The sequence below is a fragment of the Triticum dicoccoides genome, chromosome 7B (assembly GCF_002162155.2).
Source record: "Triticum dicoccoides isolate Atlit2015 ecotype Zavitan chromosome 7B, WEW_v2.0, whole genome shotgun sequence".
Lineage (NCBI taxonomy): Eukaryota > Viridiplantae > Streptophyta > Magnoliopsida > Poales > Poaceae > Triticum > Triticum dicoccoides.
Genome location: NC_041393.1, coordinates 641278391 through 641288299, shown reverse-complemented (window position 1 = coordinate 641288299; position 9909 = coordinate 641278391).

Below are 9909 nucleotides of genomic sequence, written 5' to 3'. Positions count from 1 at the left end.
GGCGGGGAGAGGACTGGATCGGGGAAAGGAGGCTGGGGAGAGGACTGGATCGAGGGAGGAGGTGGCGGCGGCTGCGAGGAGGAGGGGTGCGATGGGGGGAGTCGATGGGATCTGACCTAGGGTTTGGGCTGCGGGTGGGGTATCTCTTTTTCATTTTATTTTCTATTTTTCTGTAGATAGATGGATGGATGGATGTGGGATGGAGAGATGGATGGATGGATGGATGGGCGCCATGTTATCGATCCGTGGGAAGAGTTCTGTTTGGTTCGAAAAATCAGTGATTTAAAAAAGTGTCTAAGTACTAAAAATAGAGGGATTTTGCGAAATAGCTATCAAAAATATTTTGCAAAATGGCACCACACAAATTTTCACTAGAGTTAGACCACATTTTATGGACAAGGACCAATTTCTATACATTTCTGATCTTTTTAGCTATTTTTAATCATTTTTCGAGTGCCCAAAATGACTTTTTTGTGAAGAACCTACCATATATTTGTTGCAAAATTGTACCAAATCAATTTTCTAAAATACTAGGACATATTTAATGCACAATTGACCAAATTATTGGGTGTCAAATTTTTTGATCCACCTCTCATGAAAAAGACAAATTCCTGCTCATTCAGTAGGAAACGAGTCAAATTTGAACTACAGCGTCCTCATTGTTTGTTATTTATTTTTTCCAAAAATCATTTCTAGATACAGAGTATCTATTTAATCAGAGAAACAACAAAAAATTTCAAGATTCAAGCACTAGCTAGGAACGGTCATTCCCGCCGTTTTGACCGCATTTTGAAACGGGCGTAAAAAATTCAAAAGAAATCAAAAAATTGGGAAACCTTCGCATTGTGTCATTATATGTGGCCAAGTTCCCAGGAAAAATAACAAACTTGTAATACGACAATTATTTTAAAAAAGTATTCTCAGAAATGAGCTATCATCTGTGAAGATTCACGGCTTTCAAGCCAAATGATCATTCTTATGGCCACATTCATGGCATAGTTTGTTCGAATGATCTCATATTATGCACAAGGGTGCATATTGGAATGGCAAACAATGTTGCCTAAGGAAGTTTTTATTTTCTTTGGACGAGAAAACCATTTTTCATTTTCCGAGTGCCCAAAAGGAGGTTTTTTTGTGAAGGACCTACCAAATAATTGTTGCAAAATTGTACCTAATCAATTTTCTAAAATACTAGGCCTTATTTAATGTATAATTGACAAAATGGTTGGGTGCAAAAAGTTTTGATCCACCTCTCGTGAAAAAGACAAATTTCTGCCGATTCAGCTGGAAGCGGGTCAAATTTGAACTGCAGCTGCCTCATATTGCTATTTATTTTTTCCAAAAACCATTTCTAGGTACACAAGTATCTATTTTATCATAGAAATACCAAAAGTTTTCCAAGATTCAACCACTAGCTAGGAACGGTCATTCCCGCCGTTTTGACCGCATTTTGAAACGGGCATAAAAAATTCAAAAAAAAATCAAAAAATTGCAGAACCTTCGCATTGTGTCATTATATGTGACCATGTTTCCAGGAAAAATAATAAACTTGTAATACGACAATTATTTAAAAAAAGTGTTCTCAGAAACGAGCTATCATGCGTGAAGATTCATGGCTTTCAAGCCAAATGATCAATCTTATGGCCACATTCATGGCATAGTTTGTTCAAATAATCTCATATTGTGCACAAGGGTGCATCTTGGAATTCCAAACAATGTTTTCTAAGGAAGTTTTCATTTTCTTTGCATGGAAAATTCATTTTTCATTTTCCGAGTGCCCAAAAGGAGGTTTTTTGGTGAAGGAACTACCAAATAATTGTTGCAAAAATGGACCAAATCAATTTTATAAAATACTAGGCCATGTTTAATGCACAATTGACAAAATGGTTGGGTGAAAAAAGTTTTGATCCACCTCTGGTGAAAAAGACAAATTGCCGTTGATTCAGGTGGAAACGGGTCAAATTTGAACTGTAGCTGCCTTGTAGTTTGCTCTTTATTTTTTCCAAAAATCATTTCTAGGTAAATAAGTATCTATTTAATCATAGAAACACCAAAAAAATTCCAAGATTAAACCACTAGCTAGGAACGGTCATTCCCGCCGTTTTGACCGCATTTTGAAACGAGCATAAAAAAATTCGAAAAAAAATCAAAAAATTTAAAAACCTTCGCTTTGTGTCTTTATATGTGACAAAGTTATGAGGAAAAATAATAAACTTGTAATACGACAATTTGTTTAAAAAAGTGTTCTCAGAAATGAGCTATCAAGTGTGAAGATTCATGGCTTTCAAGCCAAACGATCAATCTTATGGCCACATTAATGGCATAGTTTGTTAAAATGATCTCATATTGTGCAAAAGGGTGCATCTTGGAATGACAAACAATGTTGCTTAAGGAAGTTTTAATTTTCGTTGGTCAAAAAATCCATTTTCCATTTTCCGAGTGCCCAAAATGACTATTTTTGTGAAGGACCTACCATTTTCGTTTGAACTGCAGTTGCCTCATAGTTTGCTTATGAATTTTTCCAAAAATCATTTTAGGTACATAAGTATCTATTTAATCAGAGAAATACCAAAAGTTTTCTAGGATTCAACCGTTAGCTAGGAACAGTCATGCCTGCCGTTTTAACCGCATTTTGAAACATGCATATAAAATTCAAAAAAAATGTCAAATAAATCGAGAGCATGGTACTAGGTCAAGTCATAACATCAACATGGTAAGTACAATAAAGTATTATTGCTAACAGGGCAACACAATGCATGTATTAACCTAGCAAGTCATTGAATAACCAGAAGGAATCATCACCGTAGAACTATGACATTTTCCAAATGAATAGTGGCTGCCAAAATAAATATTCAAATGTTCATGAGACCACTATAATTGGATAAGGCTCGACAAACAATGAAGTTGGGCTTTTGAATCACCTTATCCGACTTACGGTTGCAAAGTTATGGCCGTTCATTCGTTAGGTAGAAAACGAATTAAAACTTGTGCATTTCTTCTCTTAACCAGTGGACGTCCAGAACATAGCTATTTTGGCGCCGGCTGAGAATGAAAGTGCCTTTCCTGGAAAACGCCTTTGATCGAATAAAGTGTAATCCATTAGGAAGGCATGGCTGTGTGTGCTTTAGGGAACAGAAAACGTGCTTCCAGAAGTACGCTTCCGCTTAAACTGGTCTATGGGTCCCGGGAGTCAGTTATGGCCACTTACGGGCGGGCCCCACCTCATCTCTTCCCCGCTCCTCCTGGTCTTCTTCTTCCTCTCGACTAGTGCAGAGGAAAGCTTCGGCTCTTGCCGTTGCCAAGGAACGGCAGCACGGTGAAGGCCGTCAGCCACGTGTCAGGACCGTGGAGCCCTGACGCACTCATCGGACCTGCGCACGGACACCGGAGTTGGCTGGGGCGCTGCCTCGCGTGCACCAGGCGGACGACCAAGATGGCCATGGTCGGACTCGATTCGACCGCTCCAGGCTGCCCCCGAGGCCACTGACCGTTCATGCGGAACCGTAGCGATCTCCTCTCCATTTCCCCCTGTTTCCCTCGTCGAATGTGTCCTCTAGCCGTGTTCCCCACCATGGTCGGAGCTGGTTGCCGCCGCCGTGTAGACCGCTGCTGCTATCGCCCTTGCCTGACCCAAACAAGGACGCGGCCGAGCTCCTAGACATCCCAGGAGGTCATAGAGCTCCTCACCACATCCGCTTGTGCCCCATAGCATCACTGCTGTCGCACCCTTGCCATGGCCGCCGCCAAACCTCGTCGCGCGACCCTGTTTCCGGTGACCCCCGCGACCAAAAGCATCACCAGAGATGAGCGTGAGCGCCAGACCCTTGTAAAACCCATCCGCGCATCAAATGGACGCCAGAGCAGCGAATCCGGTGAGCATCCGTCCTGACCAGAGGTCACCGACGTTTAGTCGCCAGCTAACCGCGTCGGTAGAGGCTAATTGCCCATTTATTTTAGTTTTGAGCCTATGACAGTTGGGCCCCACCACTTAATTAACCCAGAGTTAGTTTCTGATTAAAGATTAATCTAATAAAGCTTTAAAATAATAAATAAAGATTTCATAATCTAAATGCCACGTCACATGACACGTAGGACAAATTGCTTAGGTGTCTGTCCAGTCACCACTTTATAACTGAAAATATATTGCTATTACATGTTACGACCATGTAAATTGGTCAATGATGGACAAAAAATAACATTGTAAATCATGTTCACAAATTTACGACCATTTCATGTAAGGATATTAAGACCTTTCTGACTAAAAGGTCATTATGGTTTAGGGTTTGAAGCCTCTCAGACAGCTTTTGACCAATTGGTCTCAAATGGTCATAGATTTACGACCAATTCTTTCAGGGTCACTGACAGAAGGTCACAAGTTGACATATTTCTTGTAGTGTTCGACCTTCACCCAACATCAACGGATCCGACATGGGTAGGAGCGGCGGTGCCTGGATCCAGCCGAGGGGCGCGGCCCCCGTCCCCAACTTGCGGCGGCCGGCGCGAGAAGAACGGAGGTAGCCGGCGCGATAAGAGCGGAGGCGGCAGCATGGGAAGGGCAGAGGTGGCCAGCGCGAGGTGTGACAACAGCGGACGGGAGGGAGATGGCACTACTAGGGAAAATCTTATACACAGAATCTTAGCAGCAGCGTGGTTTAAAAACAGACGCTACTGCTAATTAGCAGTAGCGAGCTTCAGTAAAGAGCGCTACTAATATCTAAGTAGCAGTAGCGCTCTAGGTGAAACGAGCGCTACTACTATAATTGCCACGGTGTTGCCTCCAGGCTAGATATAGTAGTAGCGCCCTTCCAAGGGACGCGCTACTGCTAAAGTACTTAGTAGCAGCGTTTTTCATCTAAATTCGCTACTGCTAAGTATCACTGCAACTAATTAAGTTTAGTCCCATACTGCTAAGCGAACAAGGTGTTTACCACCTTAAATATGTTACTTCTCAACCTATCTCGAGCACTTTGTCTTCATTGAACTATATGTCTTTGATTTGTGGCTGCAATATGAATCCCCGCCTATACCTATACAGGTACAGTGAGGATTCATGCTGACTATTTAGATTCTACACAAAAAGATCAATGATAACCAATGTATATTTTTGATGTTTTTACATTGCTTAGACTTAGAGCGTTTTTTCAGGACAAAGCGTTACTGATCTTGGGATAAACAAAAGAAATAATTGTTTCCATTAGCAGTAGCATTTTTCACTAAAACGCGCTATAGATAAGTTAGCTATAGCGCGTTTTCCTTATGAGCGCTACTGCTAGTTTGACTTAACCACCCCCGGCTCAAAATTTCGCTAAGTCCTCCCCCCCCCGGCCTGTTCCCGTACTCCTGTCACTACTACAAAAAGGGCTATAGATGGAATGGCCACTAATGGCGCACCTGTCATGTGGTGCGCCACTACTATATAGCAGTGGCGCACCATGTGCAGGTGCGCCATTAGTGTGGAAGACACTAATGGTGCACCATGCACATGGTGCGCCACTAGTAAAAAAAATCTTATTTTTCCAAAGATTCTAATGGCGCATCACGGCAGGGTGCGCCATTACTAGTTTAAACTAGTAATGGGGCACTGTGCCACCGTGCGCCATTAGAATATATATTTTTTTTGCTAAACTTCTAATGGCGCACCAGCAGCAGGTGTGCCATTAGTAACCAGGGTTACTAATGGCGCATTTGCAGGTGGTGCGCCATTAGTAACCTGGGACCAACAAGATATTTTGGACAGCCACCTACCCACTCATTTTCCCCACTTCATTCTCTCCACCTCCTCCTCCAAGCTTGTCTCGGCTGCCTCCTCCTCCTCATTGTTGGGGAACTTAGTAATTTCAAAAAAATTCCTACGCACACGCAAGATCATGGTAATGCATAGCAACGAGAGGGGAGAGTGTTGTCTACATACCCTTGTAGACCGTAAGCGGAAGCGTCAGAACAACGCGGTTGATGTAGTCGTACGTCTTCATGGCCCGACCGATCAAGCACCGAAACTACGGCACCTTCGAGTTCTAGCACACGTTCAGCTCGATGACGTCCCTCGAACTTCGATCCAGTCGAGTGTCGAGGGAAAGTTCCGTCAGCACGACGGCATGGTGACGATCTTGATGTTCCACCGTTGCAGGGCTTTGCCTAAGCACCACAACGATATGACCGAGGTGGAATATGGTGGAAGGGGGCACCGCACACGGCTAAGGAACGATCACGAAGATCAACTTGTGTGTCATAGGGTGCCCCTTGCCCCCGTATATAAAGGAGGGAGGGGGGAGGTGCGGCCGGCCCCTAGGGGTGCGCCTGGAGGAGTCCTACTCCCACTAGGAGTAGGACTCCCCCCTCTTGCCTTGTAGGAGAAGGAAAGGGGAAGGGGAAAGAGGAAAGGGGGACGCCCCCCCCCCCTTCCTTGTCCTATTCGGACTAGGGGGGAGGGGGCGCGCGGCCTGCCCTGGCCGGCCCTCCTCTTCTCCCTTAGGGCCCCTGTAGGCCCATTAACCCCTGGGGGGGTTCCGGTAACCCCCCGGTACTCCGGTAAAATCCCGATTTTACCCGGAACGATTCCGATATCCAAATATAGGCTTCCAATATATCAATCTTTATATCTCGACCATTTCGAGACTCCTCGTCATGTCCGTGACCACATCCGGGACTCCGAACAACTTTCGGTACATCAAAACATATAAACTCATAATGAAACTGTCATCGTAACTTTAAGCGTGCAGACCCTACGGGTTCGAGAACTATGTAGACATGACCTAGAACTGTTTCCGGTCAATAACCAATAGCGGAACCTGGATGCTCATATTGGCTCCCACATATTCTACGAAGATCTTTATCGGTCAGACCGCATAACAACATACGTTGTTCTCTTTGTCATCGGTATGTTACTTGCCCGAGATTCGATCGTCGATATCTCAATACCTAGTTCAATCTCGTTACCTGCAAGTCTCTTTACTCGTTCCGTAATACATTATCTCACAACTAACTCATTGGTTGCAATGCTTGCAAGGCTTAAGTGATGTGCATTACTGAGAGGGCCCAGAGATACCTCTCTGACAATCGGAGTGACAAATCCTAATCTCGAAATACGCCAACCCAACAAGTACCTTCGGAGACACCTGTAGAGCACCTTTATAATCATCCAGTTACGTTGTGACGTTTGGTAGCACACAAAGTGTTCCTCCGATAAACGGGAGTTGCATAATCTCATAGTCATAGGAACATGTATAAGTCATGAAGACAGCAATAGCAACATACTATACGATCAAGTGCTAAGCTAACGGAATGGGTCAAGTCAATCACATCAGTCTCCTAATGATGTGATCCCGTTAATCAAATGACAACTCTTTGTCCATGGCTAGGAAACATAACCATCTTTGATTAATGAGCTAGTCAAGTAGAGGCATACTAGTGACACTCAGTTTGTCTATGTATTCACACATGTATTATGTTTCCGGTTAATACAATTCTAGCATGAATAATAAACATTTATCATGATATAAGGAAATAAATAATAACTTTATTATTGCCTCTAGGGCATATTTCCTTCATTCACCTCATTTGCACCATAGATTCATCCAAATTAAGTGGTTAAATTACCTTTTTTGATAGGTAAGTAAGGGGGAAGCTATCTTTATGTTGTTCTCCCTCTTCAACAACGTGCACATGCACTTTTTGTGGCCTATAGCTAGATCTATGTATGTTCGTGGTATTGCATATGTTTGTGGTGTTACATATATAGGGTTCCACGGTAAACCGATGCCACCCACCATGTATAGGGTTCAACTGGTTCGGGTGCTGCAAGGCTGCGACGAGTTGTTACCTCCGATTCAACCCGTCAGGGCCGACGAAGAAGATATGATGACCCTCAGTGCCTGCCTAAGCTGGTCCCTGCTTTGGGCGAAGAGCCAGATTCGTTTGGGGGCGGGGGACACCACCCCACAGACAAGACCTCCAGTCGTGCCGGCGCCACGCCATGGCAAGAACGCCGCAACGCTACCGGACATGCCGGACATCCCTATGGCACAGGATCCGGACATGCATATGGCACAGGATCCGGACGACGACGACAACAACGACGGTATATTTACCAATGTCGATAAATACTTTGCCGAACATGGGTACGATGACGAGTTCGGCGGGCCTCCTTCTCAAGAACCCAACCAAGACGACCGCGATCTAGCTGGTATGGCGGAGAAATCCAATTGCAACAGGCGTCGTCTGGCGTTCAGTTCTCAGGAGACGCCTCCAGCTCCCGCCTTCACGGAGCCTCAGATAGCTGAGGTGTGAAATATTATCAGCCCCAACACGCTCAAGAAGGCGGTCTGTGAGCAGAACTCGGTCCCATTACAGCAGATCAAGAAGAAGGGACGGAAACGAAAGACTGCCAAGGGCGCCGGTGCGAGCCAGCCGGCGCCGAGTACGATCCGTGCTCAGGACAGGCCACCTTCACCTCAGGATATCTCGAGGAGGGTGCATGTGGCGGGTAGGGTGATGCTACCGACAAATATGCTCAATGCTGCAACCGGTGCTATGCGGAGTTTGCATGACAGCGTTCTATCTTTGGAGAAGCGGCGTCTCTCCCAGAAAGATGTGGCATACCCGGTTTTCGTGGCCAAGGTGCCAAAGGGCAAGGGCTTTGTGGATGGCGCCATCGAGGGTACAATCGTCCTGCGGTTTGATGACATCTTTGCTATGTTTAATCTTCATCCGCTGCACTACACCTTTGTTCGGCTGTTTTCGCTGAGTATGGAGATGCGGATCATTCGAGAGAAGACCCCGGACATCGTGATAGTCGACCCCTTCTACATGCGTGCCAAGATCTTGGGCAGCACTGGGGACTGGCAAGTCGCAAGTTCACACCTCGAAGGCGTCATTCTGGCAAACCCAGATAAGGATAACTTCCTCGTGCCTTACTTTCCCGAGTAAGTCATCCCCTCATCGCCCCGTAACATATGATTTCTTAGATTTTGATCGTTCTTTTTTTCTAACATTCCGTGTTCTGTGCAGTGACACACATTGCACACTCATCCTCTTAAGCCCAAAATATTCCATGGCCACGTATTTCGACCCGGACCGTGACTCCAAGATAGACTACACAAATATCAAGAAAGTTCTTGATGATGCTCTCCCCGGCTACGCCACATCTGGAGGCACCTTTAAGAGGCCAGTTCGTAGGTATGGCAGGCACGTGTTCACCCACAATACAACGTTCCCCTGCGTCAAGCAGCCGCCTGGCGATCAGAAGGATGCCTACTACGCCCTCCATCACATGAGGGCGATCGTACGGGACCATAATCACCTTCTGCTACCAAATAATGTCAAAGATTGGGCCGCAAGCTTGGCGGCAATCCAGGACGCGGACCTCCAACAAGAATTCTTTCGCATCCAGTCGGAGTTTGCAGAAATCATCCATCAAGATGTCCTTCGTACCTCGGTGCAGTTCTACCTCAGAGAGCAACCGTCCAACAGTGAGATAGACACAACACTTCAAATGCAGGCTGACAACGCCTGCGACTTCATGACCATCACGAAAGACGGCAGCTTCATCCACACTCCGGTCCCATGAGTCGAGTCGAAAGTAGTGATGCTATTTGTAGTTCTGAAACATCGATTAGCTCATGTTGTAATTAAACTTTAATGAACTTGTATGTCTCTTTGGTTTGGACAGTCGTTCAACTTAGATGTAATAGATGCTATTTATTAGTAGGACCATGAATCGTGCTATTAATGTCTTGCTTTTCTCTTCCGATCCTTTTGTTGCATACTTATATATTGCTTATGTATTGTCTGTTGTCTGGCTTGTGCATAGAGATGCCGTCGTATGTCGTGTACAAGGGTAAGGTTCCCGAAGTCTACGACGACTGGGAGGAGTGTCGGAGACAGGTTCACCATTTCAACGGTAACAGTTAA